This window comes from Amphiura filiformis, chromosome 3, assembly GCF_039555335.1.
Source record: "Amphiura filiformis chromosome 3, Afil_fr2py, whole genome shotgun sequence".
NCBI lineage: Eukaryota > Metazoa > Echinodermata > Ophiuroidea > Amphilepidida > Amphiuridae > Amphiura > Amphiura filiformis.
Window position 1 is genome coordinate 42355666 of NC_092630.1, and position 20920 is coordinate 42376585.

General features: G+C 38.1%; 1 protein-coding gene across 1 annotated transcript in view; it reads left to right on the plus strand.

Moving 5' to 3' along the window:
* LOC140148554 (probable thiopurine S-methyltransferase) overlaps positions 1-20920 on the plus strand; it is a 38519-nt gene that overhangs the window by 14415 nt on the left and 3184 nt on the right. The gene's annotated exons all lie outside the window — the stretch shown is intronic.

Consider the following 20920-nt stretch of genomic DNA (forward strand, 5'->3'; position numbering starts at 1 on the left):
TAGATATCAGGGTTTGAGAATAAAAGTATCTTCAGTAGATTGCAACATGCAAGTATAAAACTATCTTCAGTAGGTAATAAAGTGTGAGTATCAAACTATCTATAAAGTTATAGAACCGTGACGCCGAAGCATGAAACACCGATTGCATTAATAAGTAGGCCTACATAATCAAACTGGTGGTGTGATTATTGCGAATATTCGCATAATTATTGCGAATATTCGCAATAATTATTGCGAATATTCGCAACAATTATTGCGAATATTCGCAATGTTATTGCGAATATTCGCAATATTATTGCGAATATTCGCAATGTTATTGCGAATATTCGCAATGTTATTGCGAATATTCGCATAATTATTGCGAATATTCGCAATAATTATTGCGAATATTCGCAATATTATTGCGAATATTCGCATGTTATTGCGAATATTCGCAATGTTATTGCGAATATTCGCAATATTATTGCGAATATTCGCAATAATTATTGAGTATAAAACTATCGACAGTAGATAGCTGGTGCAAAGTGTGAACATACCACTATCTAGAGTAGATAGTGTGTGAGTAAAAACCTTTCTAAAGTAGATAGCAAAGTATGAATAAAACTATCAACAGTAGATATCAGGTTATAAGTATGACAGTAGGCCTATATATAGCAGATATCAGTGTGTGGGAATAAAAGTATCTTCAGTAGATAGTAGGTGTGATTATAAAACTATCTAGAGTAGATAGCAAAGTGTGAGTATAAAAGTATATTCAGAAGATAGCAGGGTATGAGTGTAAAACGAGCTAAAGTAGATGGCAGGGTGTGCGTATATAAAAGAATCTTTTAAAAGTAGATGACAAGGTGTTAGTGTAAATATATCTACAGTAGACAGCAAAGCGTGCGTATAAAAATATGTAGAGTAGATAGCAGGGTATGAGTACAAAACGTTCTAAAGTAGATTTCAAAGGGCGAATAAAAACTACCAACAAGTAAAAATCGGGGTGTGAGTATTTATAGTAGATATTAGAGTTTGAAAATAAAAGTATCTTCAGTAGATAGCAGGCTGTGAGTATAAGCGAAGTTTGAATAAAACTATCAACCGTATGAAAGTATCTATAGTAGGCCTAGATATCAGAGTGTGAGATTAAATTAGGCTATCTTCAGTAGATATCAGTGTATGATAATACAATTATCTACAGTAGATAGCAAAGTGTGAGTATAAACTATCTCCAGTAGATAGCAGGCTTGTGAGAGTAAAACTTCCAAAGTAGATAGTAAAGAGTGAATAAAGACTATCAACAGCAGATATCAGGGTGTGAGTATGAAAACCATTTTCAGTAGATACCAGGGTGTAACTACAAAAATGTCTTCAGTAGATAGCAAAGTGAGAGTATAAAATTATAGATAGTGTGGTCTGAGTAAATCAGATAGCAGGATGTTAATAAAAAATAATCTACAGTAGATATCAGGGTGAAGTATAAAAACTAATAACTATAAATTTATCTACATCAGATAGCAGGATGTGAAAGACAAAAAGAAAGATAACGAGAAAGCACTGTTGTGTTTAGGCAAACACGAATATAATATCCGTTATCTCCCCCCCCCTCTTGCCCTGCCTTCAAACAAAAACTTGATTACCACGATGTGGAAGCCCTTGTTATAAGCTTTCATTTCTTATATCTCAAGGTCATAGCACCTCAAATAAAAAAAAGCGCCCAATTGGACGCCAAGAAAGAAAAGCAAAATGCGTACACATTCCCCTTTAAGGGAATTTTATATAAGTTTTATATCAAGACGTACGTTCTAAGCCTTTATCTTTGCTAATATAGATAGCTACCAGTACTACACTGTGTCAATAGGTCTAACGTATTTGCTCTTGACGTACGTTCCAATCCGTTATCATTGCAAATAAAGGTAGCTACCAAAATGCCATCTTTTGCACTGCACTGTGTTAATAGGTCAGACGTATTTGCTATTGACGTACGTTCAAATCCGTCATCATTGCAATACAGGTAGCTACCAAAATACCATCTTTTGCACTGACTTTTGCACTACACTGCGCCCGACACTGCGTTCATAGGTCGAACGTATTTACTAATGACGTACGTTCCAATCCGTTATCATTGCACATACAGGTAGCTAGCCAAATGCCACCTTTTGCACTACACTGTGTAAATAGGTCGAACGTTTTTTGCCTTTTAAACCTGTGAACTTTGACCTCTGGGGTTGCGGCTACCATAGGATATATCTGGGGCCATGGGGCAACATTTTACCCAGTATGAACCCTGAGGGCGCTGTAGTTCTTGAGCTAGAGCTGTTTGAAATTTTACACATATTGGTCCCTGTAGCCCATAACCTTTAACCTCTGGGGTCGGGGCTACCCCAGGAAATTTCTAGGGTCATGGGTCATCATTATACCACGTATGGACCCCAAGCCTACTTTAGATCTTGAGAAAAGCTATTGAAATATTTGCAAAATCATTGCGAATATTCGCAAAGTTATTGCGAATATTCGCAATAACATTGCGAATATTCGCAATAATTATTGCGAATATTCGCAATAACATTTGAATATTCGCAATAATTATTGCGAATATTCGCAATAATTATTGCGAATATTCGCAATAATGTATGGGTGGCCGATAGCGACAAAACACGCCTAAAATTCTACGCCTAACCATATACGTCCAAGATTGCATCTTGAACCTCCAATAATTTCGCGGCAGACATAAATCGACGAATCACATGGTCAGAAATCTACTGTAGATAGTTTTATACTCACACTTTGCTATCTACTGTAGATTCTTTTATACTCACACCATGCAATCTACTATAGCTCCTTTTATACTCACACCCCGCTATCTATAATCCTATACTCACACTTTCATATCTACTGAAGTTACTTTTGTAGTAACACTCTGGTATCTACTGAAAATTGTTTTTATATATACTCACACCTGATATCTACAGTAGATAGTTTTTATTCGCATCCTGCTATCTATTGTAGATAGTTTTATACTCACTTAAGCAGAGATTTGTGTATAAAAACTACCATCGCATAAAGTTCTAGAAACGTTTGTCACGGTGGTTTATTCCCACTTGGTCCAATCCCATTTGGTCCAATTCCACTTCGTCCAATCCCATTTGGTCCAATGCCACTTGATCCATTCCCACTTGGTCCAATCCTATTTGGTCCAATCCCACTTCGTCCAATCCAACTAGGGCCATGTCCCACTAGGGTCATGTCCCTCTTGGGTCATGTCCCACTAGGGCCATGTCCCACTTGGGTCATGTCCCACTAGGTCCATGTCCCGCTAGGGCCATGTTCCACTAGGGCCACGTCCCACTTAGGCCATGTCACACTTAGGCTATGTCCCATATGGACCAGTACATACTATTAGGCATATTTTTTTTTTTTTTGTGGGGAGGGTTTTGGGGGCGCCATCCCCTGGGGTAAAAAAACGGAGCGGCAAGAAGAGAAGAGAAGAGAAGAGAAGAGAAGAGAAGAGAAGAGAAGAGAAGAGAAGAGAAGAGAAGAGAAGAGAAGAGAAGAGAAGAGAAGAGAAGAGAAGAGAAGAGAAGAGAAGAGAAGAGAAGAGAAGAGAAGAGAAGAGAAGAGAAGAGAAGAGAAGAGAAGAGAAGAGAAGAGAAGAGAAGAGAAGAGAAGAGAAGAGAAGAGAAGAGAAGAGAAGAGAAGAGAAGAGAAGAGAAGAGAAGAGAAGAGAAGAGAAGAGAAGAGAAGAGAAGAGAAGAGAAGAGAAGAGAAGAGAAGAGAAGAGAAGAGAAGAGAAGAGAAGAGAAGAGAAGAGAAGAGAAGAGAAGAGAAGAGAAGAGAAGAGAAGAGAAGAGAAGAGAAGAGAAGAGAAGAGAAGAGAAGAGAAGAGAAGAGAAGAGAAGAGAAGAGAAGAGAAGAGAAGAGAAGAGAAGAGAAGAGAAGAGAAGAGAAGAGAAGAGAAGAGGAGAGGAGAAGAGGAGAGGAGAGGAGAGGAGAGGAGAGGAGAGGAGAGGAGAGGAGAGGAGAGAAGAGAAGAGGAGAGGAGAGGAGAGGAGAGGAAAGGAAAGGAAAGAAGAGAAGAGAAGAGGAAAGAAAATTACGCATATCACCTATATTGGTGTCACATTTAAGTAGGGTGGTGTGTAATCAGGCAATAATAGGAGAGAGAGCACTATTAGGCCTACAGGGTGGCACATACAAGGAGGACGGCTTATGGGGCGACATACAAGGGTGCACTGACTCCAGAGCGACTCAGTTCTTCAAAACTTACCCTTTCTGCAAGTTGCAGGTCAGATGAAGACATCCATTGTAGAAATTATATATGGAGTCCAGCATTTTTCCCAGAAAAATGCCGACTAGATCACCCTATAGCCCATGCAGCCTACGCCACCTTACGAATAGCTTGGTGTTTCTGAAATGTAACACATTTTGAAAGTTTAGTCAAGGCCTAAATGAGGATTAAATATGAATCAGGGCCTAATAGTTGGGTTTTAAGCCTTTTCTAATGTATTTAATTTAGTCGTTTTGGCACGATTCCTCGTTTGAAACACTGATTTTTTCCTCCCAGGGTGTAGGAGACTTGTATTTACATGGTGTGCACTCACAAGAAGAGCGGTACAAGGAGGCTGGCTTGTGAAAAACGCGTGTCAGTCACCCATAAAGGGCGGCACATGGTAAACTTATAACCAAGAGAAAAGAGGGGATGGAAAAGTACAACAAGCGTTATAACTATACCGTAATATGCCTACAGGGTGACCTATAACAAGGAGGGCGGCTTGTGACGGGCGGCACATACAAGGAAGGAAAAGATAGATCACACGTTTTAACTATGGGCCTGCACTACAAGGAGGGTGGCTTGTGGGGCAGCACACAGAAGTATGGGGGCTTTTGGGCGGCACATACATGTACAAGGAAGGCGGTTTGTAACAAGGAAAAAGTAAGAGGTGAAGAGAAAAGCTTATCAGCCACCTATTTATAGGGCCGCACATGTTGGCTTGTAACCAAGAGAAAGGGGGGGGTGGAAAAATACAACAGGCGTTATAAATATAGGTGAAAGCTGGTGAAGAAGGGCGGCCTGTGAGGCGGCACATACAAGGAGGGCGACTTGTAACCAGGACAAAAGTAGAGGGAGGGAGGAGAGAAAACGCTTGTCAGTCGCATATCAATGGCGGCACGTTGTTTTTAACCAGGAGAAAAGAGGGAGTGGAAAACGGTATATCACGCTGTGTTACTGTAATGGGCCTACGTCGTGAAACATAGAAGGAGGGTGGCTTGTGGGCGGCACTACATAAAAGGCCCTAAGGTGGCTTATGGGGCGGCACATACAAGGAAGATGGCTTATAACCAGGAATAAAGCAGATCATGAAGGAGAGAAAACCACATATTATATATGATGGCTTTCAACTACAGCGCAGGGTACCGACGGGCGGAGTGCGAGCATCGGCAAACATTGCAAACAGTGTGGTTAACCGTGCAGGTGCATCTCATCGGAGGCCTATTTTCCCAATTTCAATACGGCACACGTACAGAAGCCATACAGTAGACGTATATTATCATAGTAGTTTCAAAGGTCAGGGTAGGTAGGCCTATATGGGTAACGGGTGTTGGGTAATTAGAGATAGTCCTGTCACGAGAACCACCCAACCCGAGAACCGCGAAATCTGGTTGTAGATAATTTTATACTCACAACCGTATATCTACTGTTAATAGTTTTTATTCACACTTTACTATCTACTTTAGAAGTTTGATACTCACATTCTGCTATCTACTGCAGATAGTTTTATAATCGCATCCTGCTTTCTACTGAAGATACTTTTATTTTCGCACTCTGATATCTACTATAGAACTATAGATAGCTTTCATACTCACACCCTGATATCTACTGATGAAGTTTTTATTCACACTTTAATCTCTACTTAAGTGAGTATAAAACTATCTACAATAGATAGCAGGATGCGAATAAAAACTATCTACTGTAGATATCAGGTGTGAGTATAAAACAATTTTCAGTAGATACCAGGGTGTTACTTCAAACGTAACTTCAGTAGATAGGAAAGTGTGAGTATAACAATTAACATTATAGATAGCGGGTGTGAGTATAAAAGGAGCTACAGTAGATTGCATGGTGGGAGTATAAAAGAATCTACAGTAGATAGCAAAGTGTGAGTATAAAACTATCTACAGTAGATTTCTGACACTGTGATTCGTCGATTTATGTCTGCCGCGAAATTTTTGGACGTCCAAGATTTAGAGAATAACGATAGGAATTTTATTTTGCTCTATCCTTCGTGTGATCAGACGACAGGCAGGTCCAATATTTTGAGTAGTGGATGCCGGCGCAGCCGGTATCCACTACGATAAAAATATTGACCTGCCTGTCGTCTATCATAGGTAGAGGATAGGCAAAATAAAAATTCCTATCGTTTATTCTCATTCTTAGTCAGTTAAATATTATTTTAATAACTTAAAACAAATTTTTAAGCAAAAACTAAGTTACCGTCATAAAAACCCCTCATTATAAATGAACGAAACTTGTTTACAACTTCACGTATTCTATTACGCGTATTGCTAGCACGTTCGCGTATTCCGCACTAGTCTACGCATCCAGCGCGATACATACGCGCACCTCTACACGCGTGTTACGCACTATCAAGACGCATGATGACGTGAGGTCGTCTACGGCCTGATAGACGGCACCCGAAATCATGCGATTGTCCAATCAGAAATGTGTCTACGAACTAGACCACTCCCACTGACTAAGAATGCATCTTGATCAGGCGTATAATTTTAGACGTGTTTTGTTGCTATCGGCCACCCATACATTATTGCGAATATTCGCAACAATTATTGCGAATATTCGCATATCGCAATGTTCTTGCGAATATTCGCAATAATTATTGCGAATATTCGCAATAATTATTGCGAATATTCGCAATAACTTTGCACAATATCTAAAGTAGGCTCGGGGCCCATACTTGGTATAATGATGGCCCATGACCCTAGAAATTTCCTGGGGTAGCCCTGACGGCAGAGGTCAAAGGTCATGGGCTACAGGGACCAATATGTAAAATTTCAAACAGCTCTAGCTCAAGAACCACAGCGCCCTCAGGGTTCATACTTGGTAAAATGTTGGCCCATGGCCCCAGATGTATCCTATGGTAGCTGCAACCCCAGAGGTCAAAGTTCAAAGGCTTTAAAAGGCAAAAAACGTTCGACCTATTTACACAGTGTAGTGCAAAAGGTGGCATTTGGCTAGCTACATGTATTTGCAATGATAACGGATTGGAACGTACGTCAATAGCAAATACGAGTCGTACGTTGAACCTATTAACGCACTGTAGTGTAAAAGATGGCATTTTGGTAGCTACCTGTATTTGCAATGATGACGGATTTGAACGTACGTCAATAGCAAAGACGTTCGACCTATTAACACAGTATAGTGCAAAAGATGGTATTTTGCGTGAGTATAAAAGGAGCTACAGTAGATTGCATGGTGTGAGTATAAAAGAATCTACAGTAGATAGCAAAGTGTGAGTATAAAACTATCTACAGTAGATTTCCGACCCTGTCGCACTTTAATCTCTACTTAAGTGAGTATAAAATCACAATAGATAGCAGAATGCAAATAAAAACTATCTACTGTAGATATCAGGTGTGAGTATAAAAACAATTTTCAGTAGATACCAGAGTGTTACTACAAAAGTAACTTCAGTAGATCGGAAAGTGTGAGTATAACATTATAGATAGCGGGGTGTGAGTATAAAAGGAGCTACAGTAGATTGCATGGTGGGAGTATAAAAGAATCTACAGTAGATAGCAAAGTGTGAGTATAAAACTATCTACAGTAGATTTCTGACACTGTGATTCGTCGATTTATGTCTGCCGCGAAATTTTTGGACGTCCAAGATTGCATCTTGATCAGGCGTATAATTTTAGACGTGTTTTGTTGCTATCGGCCACCCATACATTATTGCGAATATTCGCAATAATTATTGCGAATATTCGCAATAATTATTGCGAATATTCGTAATAATTATTGCGAATATCGCAATGTTATTGCGAATATTCGCAATGTTATTGCGAATATTCGCAATAACTTTGCACAATATCTAAAGTAGGCTCGGGGCCCATACTTGGTATAATGATGGCCCATGACCCCTAGAAATTTCCTGGGTAGCCCTGACGGCAGAGGTCAAAGGTCATGGGCTACAGGGACCAATATGTGTAAAATTTCAAACAGCTCTAGCTCAAGAACCACAGCGCCCTCAGGGTTCATACTTGGTAAAATGTTGGCCCATGGCCCCAGATGTATCCTATGGTAGCTGCAACCCCAGAGGTCAAAGTTCAAAGGCTTTAAAAGGCAAAAAACGTTCGACCTATTTACACAGTGTAGTGCAAAAGGTGGCATTTGGCTAGCTACCTGTATTTGCAATGATAACGGATTGGAACGTACGTCAATAGCAAATACGAGTCGTACGTTGAACCTATTAACGCACTGTAGTGTAAAAGATGCCATTTTGGTAGCTACCTGTATTTGCAATGATGACGGATTTGAACGTACGTCAATAGCAAAGACGTTCGACCTATTAACACAGTATAGTGCAAAAGATGGCATTTTGCGTGAGTATAAAAGGAGCTACAGTAGATTGCATGGTGTGAGTATAAAAGAATCTACAGTAGATAGCAAAGTGTGAGCATAAAACTATCTACAGTAGATTTCCGACCCTGTCGCACTTTAATCTCTACTTAAGTGAGTATAAATTACAATAGATAGCAGGATGCGAATAAAAACTATCTACTGTAGATATCAGGTGTGAGTATAAAACAATTTTCAGTAGATACCAGAGTGTTACTACAAAAGTAACTTCAGTAGATCGGAAAGTGTGAGTATAACATTATAGATAGCGGGGTGTGAGTATAAAAGGAGCTACAGTAGATTGCATGGTGGGAGTATAAAAGAATCTACAGTAGATAGCAAAGTGTGAGTATAAAACTATCTACAGTAGATTTCTGACACTGTGATTCGTCGATTTATGTCTGCCGCGAAATTTTTGGACGTCCAAGATTGCATCTTGATCAGGCGTATAATTTTAGACGTGTTTTGTTGCTATCGGCCACCCATACATTATTGCGAATATTCGCAATAATTATTGCGAATATTCGCATAATTATTGCGAATATTCGCAATGTTATTGCGAATATTCGTAACGTTATTGCGAATATTCGCAATAATTATTGCGAATATTCGCAATGTTATTGCGAATATTCGCAATAACTTTGCACAATATCTAAAGTAGGCTCGGGGCCCATACTTGGTATAATGATGGCCCATGACCCCTAGAAATTTCCTGGGGTAGCCCTGACGGCAGAGGTCAAAGGTCATGGGCTACAGGGACCAATATGTGTAAAATTTCAAACAGCTCTAGCTCAAGAACCACAGCGCCCTCAGGGTTCATACTTGGTAAAATGTTGGCCCATGGCCCCAGATGTATCCTATGGTAGCTGCAACCCCAGAGGTCAAAGTTCAAAGGCTTTAAAAGGCAAAAACGTTCGACCTATTTACACAGTGTAGTGCAAAAGGTGGCATTTGGCTAGCTACATGTATTTGCAATGATAACGGATTGGAACGTACGTCAATAGCAAATACGAGTCGTACGTTGAACCTATTAACGCACTGTAGTGTAAAAGATGGCATTTTGGTAGCTACCTGTATTTGCAATGATGACGGATTTGAACGTACGTCAATAGCAAAGACGTTCGACCTATTAACACAGTACAGTGCAAAAGATGGCATTTTGCGTGAGTATAAAAGGAGCTACAGTAGATTGCATGGTGTGAGTATAAAAGAATCTACAGTAGATAGCAAAGTGTGAGTATAAAACTATCTACAGTAGATTTCCGACCCTGTCGCACTTTAATCTCTACTTAAGTGAGTATAAAATCACAATAGATAGCAGGATGCGAATAAAAACTATCTACTGTAGATATCAGGTGTGAGTATAAAAACAATTTTCAGTAGATACCAGAGTGTTACTACAAAAGTAACTTCAGTAGATCGGAAAGTGTGAGTATAACATTATAGATAGCGGGGTGTGAGTATAAAAGGAGCTACAGTAGATTGCATGGTGGGAGTATAAAAGAATCTACAGTAGATAGCAAAGTGTGAGTATAAAACTATCTACAGTAGATTTCTGACACTGTGATTCGTCGATTGATGTCTGCCGCGAAATTTTTGGACGTCCAAGATTGCATCTTGATCAGGCGTATAATTTTAGACGTGTTTTGTTGCTATCGGCCATACATTATTGCGAATATTCGCAATAATTATTGCGAATATTCGCAATAATTATTGTGAATATTCGCAATGTTATTGCGAATATTCGCAATAACTTTGCACAATATCTAAAGTAGGCTCGGGGCCCATACTTGGTATAATGATGGCCCATGACCCCTAGAAATTTCCTGGGGTAGCCCCTGACGGCAGAGGTCAAAGGTCATGGGCTACAGGGACCAATATGTGTAAAATTTCAAACAGCTCTAGCTCAAGAACCACAGCGCCCTCAGGGTTCATACTTGGTAAAATGTTGGCCCATGGCCCCAGATGTATCCTATGGTAGCTGCAACCCCAGAGGTCAAAGTTCAAAGGCTTTAAAAGGCAAAAACGTTCGACCTATTTACACAGTGTAGTGCAAAAGGTGGCATTTGGCTAGCTACCTGTATTTGCAATGATAACGGATTGGAACGTACGTCAATAGCAAATACGAGTCGTACGTTGAACCTATTAACGCACTGTAGTGTAAAAGATGGCATTTTGGTAGCTACCTGTATTTGCAATGATGACGGATTTGAACGTACGTCAATAGCAAAGACGTTCGACTTATTAACACAGTATAGTGCAAAAGATGGCATTTTGCGTGAGTATAAAAGGAGCTACAGTAGATTGCATGGTGTGAGTATAAAAGAATCTACAGTAGATAGCAAAGTGTGAGCATAAAACTATCTACAGTAGATTTCCGACCCTGTCGCACTTTAATCTCTACTTAAGTGAGTATAAATTACAATAGATAGCAGGATGCTTAATAAAACTATCTACTGTAGATATCAGGTGTGAGTATAAAAACAATTTTCAGTAGATACCAGGGTGTTACTTCAAAAGTAACTTCAGTAGATAGGAAAGTGTGAGTATAACAATTAACATTATAGATAGCGGGGTCTGAGTATAAAAGGAGCTACAGTAGATTGCATGGTGGGAGTATAAAAGAATCTACAGTAGATAGCAAAGTGTGAGTATAAAACTATCTACAGTAGATTTCTGACACTGTGATTCGTCGATTTATGTCTGCCGCGAAATTTTTGGACGTCCAAGATTGCATCTTGATCAGGCGTATAATTTTAGACGTGTTTTGTTGCTATCGGCCACCCATACATTATTGCGAATATTCGTAATAATTATTGCGAATATTCGCATAATTATTGCGAATATTCGCAATGTTATTGCGAATATTCGCAATGTTATTGCGAATATTCGCAATAATTATTGCGAATATTCGCAATGTTATTGCGAATATTCGCAATAACTTTGCACAATATCTAAAGTAGGCTCGGGGCCCATACTTGGTATAATGATGGCCCATGACCCTAGAAATTTCCTGGGGTAGCCCTGACGGCAGAGGTCAAAGGTCATGGGCTACAGGGACCAATATGTGTAAAATTTCAAACAGCTCTAGCTCAAGAACCACAGCGCCCTCAGGGTTCATACTTGGTAAAATGTTGGCCCATGGCCCCAGATGTATCCTATGGTAGCTGCAACCCCAGAGGTCAAAGTTCACAGGATTAAAAAGAAAAAAAACGTTCGACCTATTTACACAGTGTAGTGCAAAAGGTGGCATTTGGCTAGCTACCTGTATTTGCAATGATAACGGATTGGAACGTACGTCAATATCAAATACGAGTCGTACGTTGAACCTATTAACGCATTGTAGTGTAAAAGATGGCATTTTGGTAGCTACCTGTATTTGCAATGATGACGGATTTGAACGTACGTCAATAGCAAAGACGTTCGACCTATTAACACAGTATAGTGCAAAAGATGGCATTTTGCGTGAGTATAAAAGGAGCTACAGTAGATTGCATGGTGTGAGTATAAAAGAATCTACAGTAGATAGCAAAGTGTGAGTATAAAACTATCTACAGTAGATTTCCGACCATGTCGCACTTTAATCTCTACTTAAGTGAGTATAAAATTACAATAGATAGCAGGATGCGAATAAAAACTATCTACTGTAGATATCAGGTGTGAGTATAAAAACAATTTTCAGTAGATACCAGAGTGTTACTACAAAAGTAACTTCAGTAGATCGGAAAGTGTGAGTATAACATTATAGATAGCGGGGTGTGAGTATAAAAGGAGCTACAGTAGATTGCATGGTGGGAGTATAAAAGAATTTACAGTAGATAGCAAAGTGTGAGTATAAAACTATCTACAGTAGATTTCTGACACTGTGATTCGTCGATTTATGTCTGCCGCGAAATTTTTGGACGTCCAAGATTGCATCTTGATCAGGCGTATAATTTAGACGTGTTTTGTTGCTATCGGCCACCCATACATTATTGCGAATATTCGCAATAATTATTGCGAATATTCGCAATAATTATTGCGAATATTCGCAATGTTATTGCGAATATTCGCAATGTTATTGCGAATATTCGCAATAATTATTGCGAATATTCGCAATGTTATTGCGAATATTCGCAATAACTTTGCACAATATCTAAAGTAGGCTCGGGGCCCATACTTGGAATAATGATGGCCCATGACCCCTAGAAATTTCCTGGGGTAGCCCCGCCGCCAGAGGTCAAAGGTCATGGGCTACAGGGACCAATATGTGTAAAATTTCAAACAGCTCTAGCTCAAGATCTACAGCGCCCTCAGGGTTCATACTTGGTACAATGATGGCCCATGGCCCCAGATGTATCCTATGGTAGCTGCAACCCCAAAGGTCAAAGTTCAAAGGCTTTAAAAGGCAAAATAGGTACGACCTATTAACACAGTGTAACGCAATAGGTAGCATTTCGTTAGCTACATGGGTTTACAATGATAACGGCCTGAATCGTACGTCAAGGAAATTGATCACTTGACAAAACTCCCTTAAAAGGAAATGTAGGCATTTTGATATTGGTGCCTTGGACCACCTCAAAAGGTTGTCATTGTGGGACATGGGTGTGGTTGGTTAATGGGTGTTAGGAGGGTAAAGGGTTGTCAAGGTTTGTAAGGGGGTGAGCAAGGGGTGGTCACCAGTTTTTAGATTTGGCGCCCAATTGGGCACTTTTTTAAAATTTTAAGTGCTATGAGGATGATACTTATATCAATTAAAGCTTATAAAAAGGGCTTCAACATGATGGTTACCAACTTTTGGTTTTGGCGCCCAATTGGGCGCTTTTAAAATTTTTAGGTGCTATGAGGATGATACTTATATCAATTAAAGTTTATAACAAGGGCTTCCACATGGTGGTCACCAACTGTTGGATTTGACGCCCAATTGGGCGCTTTTTTATTTTAGGTGCTATGAGGATGATACTTATATCGATTAAAGTTTATAACAAGGGCTTCCACATGGTGGTCACCAACTGTTGGATTTGACGCCCAATTGGGTGCTTTTTAATTTTAGGTGCTATGAGGATGATACTTATATCAATTAAAGTTAATAACAAGGGCTTTCACATGATGGTTACCAATTTTTGGAATTGGCGCCCAATTTGGCGTTTTTTTTTATTCTAAGAGCTATGAGGATGATTCTGATATCAATTAAAGCTTTTAACAAGGGCTTTTACATGATGGTCACCAAGTTTTCGTTTGTGAGCATAGGGGGGCCACGGGCATATATATTCGTGTTTGCTCAAACACAGCTGTGACATCTAGTTGCTTTTCTTTCCCTGGACAACATCCCGGGACAACATCAACGGGTTGCCATGGTGGGTCAAGGGGTGTGGTTGCTTTAAGGGTCTTAGGGTGGGTTAAGGGTTGTCACGGTGGGCAAGAGATGACATGATGGTCACCAATTTGTGACATAATCAAGGTGAATGAGTCGGATGTCGTTAATATTGTTTTTGAGATATTGGCAAAAACAGTGTTCCAATTCATTTGTTTTATATTTTTTCAGCCATTGGTAAATTGTTCATAACTCAGTAACCAGATGTCTGATTTTGATGGGTTTGCACCAAAATGTAGCATTCATAAACTGCCAGAAGATGATGTAAAAATAAAACTTCTAATTGAAAATTGCCGACATGTGACTCATTCACCTTGATCATATCACATTTTTTGATTTGGCTCCCAATGGGGCGCTCTTTTATTGTAGTTGCTGTGAGGATGATACTTATATCAATAAAAGCTTATAACAAGGGATCTCACATGGTGGTCACCAACTTTTGGATTTGGCGCCCAATTATTTGGCGCTTTTTGTTCACGGAGTGAACATTTTCCCCACTTGAACCCATATCTCATATGCACATTTTATCCCTTATATACACAGTGTGCTAAATAGCTATTGTAGCCCAACAACCCTGTGGTTAAGAGGCTAGGAAATAATTCCTAATGTCTCATACCCAGGTTTGTATCCGGCTTTATCTAATCCTGCCCCACATGATAAGGACTTTTTAGCACATCTTATCTTGTATTGAGACAATGGCAGCCAAGACTATTTTTTTGCTTTTTTTCTAAGCATGTTCACTATTGGATTGAGCCATCACATGATTATAATAGGCTTTACTGATTAGTGGGTAATGTCAATGCTATTGTTTATTTTGTGATAAGGCTGAGCATATTACTGCATGAAAAATACACTACTATTTTGATACAGGCGATTTACTCAATTCCTTCCAACTGACAAAATCTAGTTCCTGTTATCTACCCAGTGGTGTTTGCTTATCATAATTGGATCCCTAATAATTATTGGGCCAAGGTTATTATCTGTATGGTATATTTATTGAATTTCAATAGGCCTATGATAGTGTAAGTGATTTGAAAGTTTCTATTTCAATGAGTTTCTTGCTGGATGGAGAGTTATATAAGCTAGAGTCAGGATGTAGGTATCATTATGCGTCAAATCACTAATTTATTGTAAGATCAGTGCAGAGTAGGTTAGATATTAAAATGAAAAGTTAGAACAAATTACTATACACCTGATCCGTGAACTGTGTCTTTTGAAAGACTCCTCTTGTTTATTTTAGGTGCTATGATCATGAGATATATATTGAAAAGACAGAAAGACAGAGCTTCTCATTGATACTTTGCAAATGTTTCTATAACTTCATAGATAGCTTTATACTCACACTTTGTTATCTACTGAAGATAGTTTTATACTTGCATGTTGCAATCTACTGAAGATACTTTTATTCTCAAACCCTGATATCTACTCTAGATATGTCATCTACATCAGATTCTTTGATACGCATACCCTGCCATCTACTTTAGCTCGTTTTACACTCATACCCTGCTATCTACTGAAGATACATTCATACTCAAACTTTGCTATCTACTCTAGATAGTTTTATAATTACGCCCTCCAATCTACTGAAGATACTTTTATACTCACAGCCTACTACTGAAGATACTTTTATTCTCAAACTCTAATATCTACTATAAATACTCACACCCTGATTTTTACTTGGGAGTTTTTATTCACCCTTTGAAATCTACTTTGGAACGTTTTGTACTCACACCCTGCTATCTACTCTACATATTTTTATACTTACGCTTTGCTGTCTACTGTGGATATATATACACTGACACCTTATCATCTACTTAAGATTCTTTTATACGCACACCCTGCCATCTACTTTAGCTCGTTTTACACTCATACCCTACTATCTGAATATACTTTTATACTCACACTTTGCTATCTACTGTTACTGTAGATAGTTTTATATCACACTCTCCTATCTACTGAAGATACTTTTATTCCCACACACTGGTATCTGCTATATATAGGCCTACTGTCATACTCATAACCTGATATCTACTGTTGATAGTTTTATTCATACTTTGCTATCTACTTTAGAAAGGTTTTTACTCACACACTATCTACTGTAGATAGTTTTATGTTCACATTTTGCACCAGCTATCTACTGTCGATAGTTTTATACTCAATAATTATTGCGAATATTCGCAATAATTATTGCGAATATTCGCAATAACATTGCGAATATTCGCAATAACATTGCGAATATTCGCAATAACATTGCGAATATTCGCAATAACATTGCGAATATTCGCAATAATTATTGCGAATATTCGCAATAATCACACCACCAGTTTGATTATGTAGGCCTACTTATTAATGCAATCGGTGTTTCATGCTTCGGCGTCACGGTTCTATAACTTTATAGATAGTTTGATACTCACACTTTATTACCTACTGAAGATAGTTTTATACTTGCATGTTGCAATCTACTGAAGATACTTTTATTCTCAAACCCTGATATCTACTCTAGATATGTCATCTACATCAGATTCTTTAATACGCATACCCTGTCATCTACTTTAGCTCGTTTTACACTCATACCCTGCTATCTACTGAAGATACATTAATACTCAAACTTTGCTATCTACTCTAGATAGTTTTATAATTACGTCCTCTAATCTACTGAAGATACTTTTATACTCACAGCCTACTACTGAAGATACTTTTATTCTCAAACTCTAATATCTACTATAAATCACACCCCGATTTTTACTTGTTGGGAGTTTTATTCACCCTTTGAAATCTACTTTAGAACGTTTTGTACTCACACCCTGCTATCTACTCTACATATTTTTATACTCATGCTTTGCTGTCTACTGTAGATATATTTACACGGACACCTTGTCATCTACTTAAGATTCTTTTATACGCACACCCTGCCATCTACTTTAGCTCGTTTTACACTCATACCCTGCTATCTTCTGAATATACTTTTATACTCACACTTTGCTATCTACTCTAGATAGTTTAATAATCACACCTACTATCTACTGAAGATACTTTTATTCCCACACACTGATATCTGCTATATATAGGCCTACTGTCATACTCATAACCTGATATCTACTGTTGATAGTTTTATTCACACTTTGCTATCTACTTTAGAAAGGTTTTTACTCTAACATTATCTACTCTAGATAGTTTTATGTTCACACTTTGCACCAGCTATCTACTGTCGATAGTTTTATACTCAATAATCATTGCGAATATTCGCAATAATTATTGCGAATATTCGCAATAACATTGCGAATATTCGCAATAATTATTGCGAATATTCGCAATAACATTGCGAATATTCGCAATAACATTGCGAATATTTGCAATAATTATTGCGAATATTCGCAATAACATTGCGAATATTCGCAATAACATTGCGAATATTCGCAATAAATATTGCGCATATTCGCAATAACATTGCGAATATTCGCAATAATAATGCGAATATTCGCAATAACATTGCGAATATTCGCAATAATTATTGCGAATATTCGCAATAACATTGCGAATATTCGCAATAACATTGCGAATATTCGCATAATTATTGCGAATATTCGCAATAATATTGCGAATATTCGCAATAATTATTGCGAATATTCGCAATAATCACACCACCAGTTTGATTATGTAGGCCTACTTATTAATGCAATCGGTGTTTCATGCTTCGGCGTCACGGTTCTATAACTTTATAGATAGTTTGATACTCACACTTTATTACCTACTGAAGATAGTTTTATACTTGCATGTTGCAATCTACTGAAGATACTTTTATTCTCAAACCCTGATATCTACTCTAGATATGTCATCTACATCAGATTCTTTAATACGCATACCCTGTCATCTACTTTAGCTCGTTTTACACTCATACCCTGCTATCTACTGAAGATACATTAATACTCAAACTTTGCTATCTACTCTAGATAGTTTTATAATTACGTCCTCTAATCTACTGAAGATACTTTTATACTCACAGCCTACTACTGAAGATACTTTTATTCTCAAACTCTAATATCTACTATAAATACTCACACCCCGATTTTTACTTGTTGGGAGTTTTATTCACCCTTTGAAATCTACTTTAGAACGTTTTGTACTCACACCCTGCTATCTACTCTACATATTTTTATACTCATGCTTTGCTGTCTACTGTAGATATATTTACACGGACACCTTGTCATCTACTTAAGATTCTTTTATACGCACACCCTGCCATCTACTTTAGCTCGTTTTACACTCATACCCTGCTATCTTCTGAATATACTTTTATACTCACACTTTGCTATCTACTCTAGATAGTTTAATAATCACACCTACTATCTACTGAAGATACTTTTATTCCCACACACTGATATCTGCTATATATAGGCCTACTGTCATACTCATAACCTGATATCTACTGTTGATAGTTTTATTCACACTTTGCTATCTACTTTAGAAAGGTTTTTACTCACACATTATCTACTCTAGATAGTTTTATGTTCACACTTTGCACCAGCTATCTACTGTCGATAGTTTTATACTCAATAATCATTGCGAATATTCGCAATAATTATTGCGAATATTCGCAATAATTATTGCGAATATTCGCATAACATTGCGAATATTCGCAATAACATTGCGAATATTCGCAATAATTATTGCGAATATTCGCAATAACATTGCGAATATTCGCAATAACATTGCGAATATTTGCAATAATTATTGCGAATATTCGCAATAACATTGCGAATATTCGCAATAACATTGCGAATATTCGCAATAATTATTGCGAATATTCGCAATAATATTGCGAATATTCGCAATAACATTGCGAATATTCGCAATAATTATTGCGAATATTCGCAATAACATTGCGAATATTCGCAATAACATTGCGAATATTCGCAATAATTATTGCGAATATTCGCAATAATATTGCGAATATTCGCAATAATTATTGCGAATATTCGCAATAATTATTGCGAATATTCGCAATAATCACACCACCAGTTTGATTATGTAGGCCTACTTATTAATGCAATCGGTGTTTCATGCTTCGGCGTCACGGTTCTATAACTTTATAGATAGTTTGATACTCACACTTTATTACCTACTGAAGATAGTTTTATACTTGCATGTTGCAATCTACTGAAGATACTTTTATTCTCAAACCCTGATATCTACTCTAGATATGTCATCTACATCAGATTCTTTAATACGCATACCCTGTCATCTACTTTAGCTCGTTTTACACTCATACCCTGCTATCTACTGAAGATACATTAATACTCAAACTTTGCTATCTACTCTAGATAGTTTTATAATTACGTCCTCTAATCTACTGAAGATACTTTTATACTCACAGCCTACTACTGAAGATACTTTTATTCTCAAACTCTAATATCTACTATAAATACTCACACCCCTGATTTTTTACTTGTTGGGAGTTTTATTCACCCTTTGAAATCTACTTTAGAACGTTTTGTACTCACACCCTGCTATCTACTCTACATATTTTTATACTCATGCTTTGCTGTCTACTGTAGATATATTTACACGGACACCTTGTCATCTACTTAAGATTCTTTTATACGCACACCCTGCCATCTACTTTAGCTCGTTTTACACTCATACCCTGCTATCTCCTGAATATACTTTTATACTCATACTTTGCTATCTACTCTAGATAGTTTTATAATCACACCTACTATCTACTGAAGATACTTTTATTCCCACACACTGATATCTGCTATATATAGGCCTACTGTCATACTCATAACCTGATATCTACTGTTGATAGTTTTATTCACACTTTGCTATCTACTTTAGAAAGGTTTTTACTCACACACTATCTACTCTAGATAGTCTTATGTTCACACTTTGCACCAGCTATCTACTGTCGATAGTTTTATACTCAATAATTATTGCGAATATTCGCAATAACATTGCGAATATTCGCAATAATTATTGCGAATATTCGCAATAACATTGCGAATATTCGCAATAATTATTGCGAATATTCGCAATAATATTGCGAATATTCGCAATAACATTGCGAATATTCGCAATAACATTGCGAATATTCGCAATAATTATTGCGAATATTCGCAATAATATTTCTAATTTTTTTTTTTTTTTTTTTGGCACTAATATGCTTCCGTATTAGAGGAAGTCGAGAAGAAAAAAACTCAGATATATAGAATAGAAGACTGAACCGCGAGATGAGAGGTGAGGGTACATGTAGAGAGATTATGAATAATAAAAATAAATAAATGTTGACATTTATATAGCGCCTTTCACATGTATCAAAGCGCTTTTTACATTTATTCCGCTGTCATTAGAATATGTCAGCTGCCACACAATGCCTAAGGCATGCTCATACCTTTGGGCGGCGCTCAATGGACATTATTCCTAACAGCTTCCCATTTTGCCCCTGGGTAGAGAGAGGCAAGAGAGGTAAAGCGCCTTGCCTAAGTGCGCAACACGAAGGCACCGCCGGGGCTCGAACTCGCAACCCTCCGATTGCGAGGTAGAGCCTGTACCGCTGTGCCACCGTGCCCCCGGGACAGGGACAGAGCGAGGGAAAGGGAAAGAAATGGAGTGGAGGGAGGAAGGGAGGGAAAGATAGAGATGGGGAGAGGGGAGCGAAGTGAAAATAAGACAGCGTAAATAGAGGAGAGGAAGCGATATTTGTCAGCATAGGGACCGTTCAATATTTACGCCGGGGGAGTGTGAGTTTTAAGGAGGGAAATTTTTTAGATCTTTAGGGGGAATCAGAATTGTTTTCTTGATCCTGGGGGAATAAATAAATGTTAAATTATAAACGGAGAAAAGGGAGAAAACAAGAAGGAGAATTTTGAGCGGCCGTGAGGGGAGAATGCGATTTTTCCGATAATTTGGTCAAATCTCCCACCCCCTGACGTAAATATTGAACGGCCCCTCCT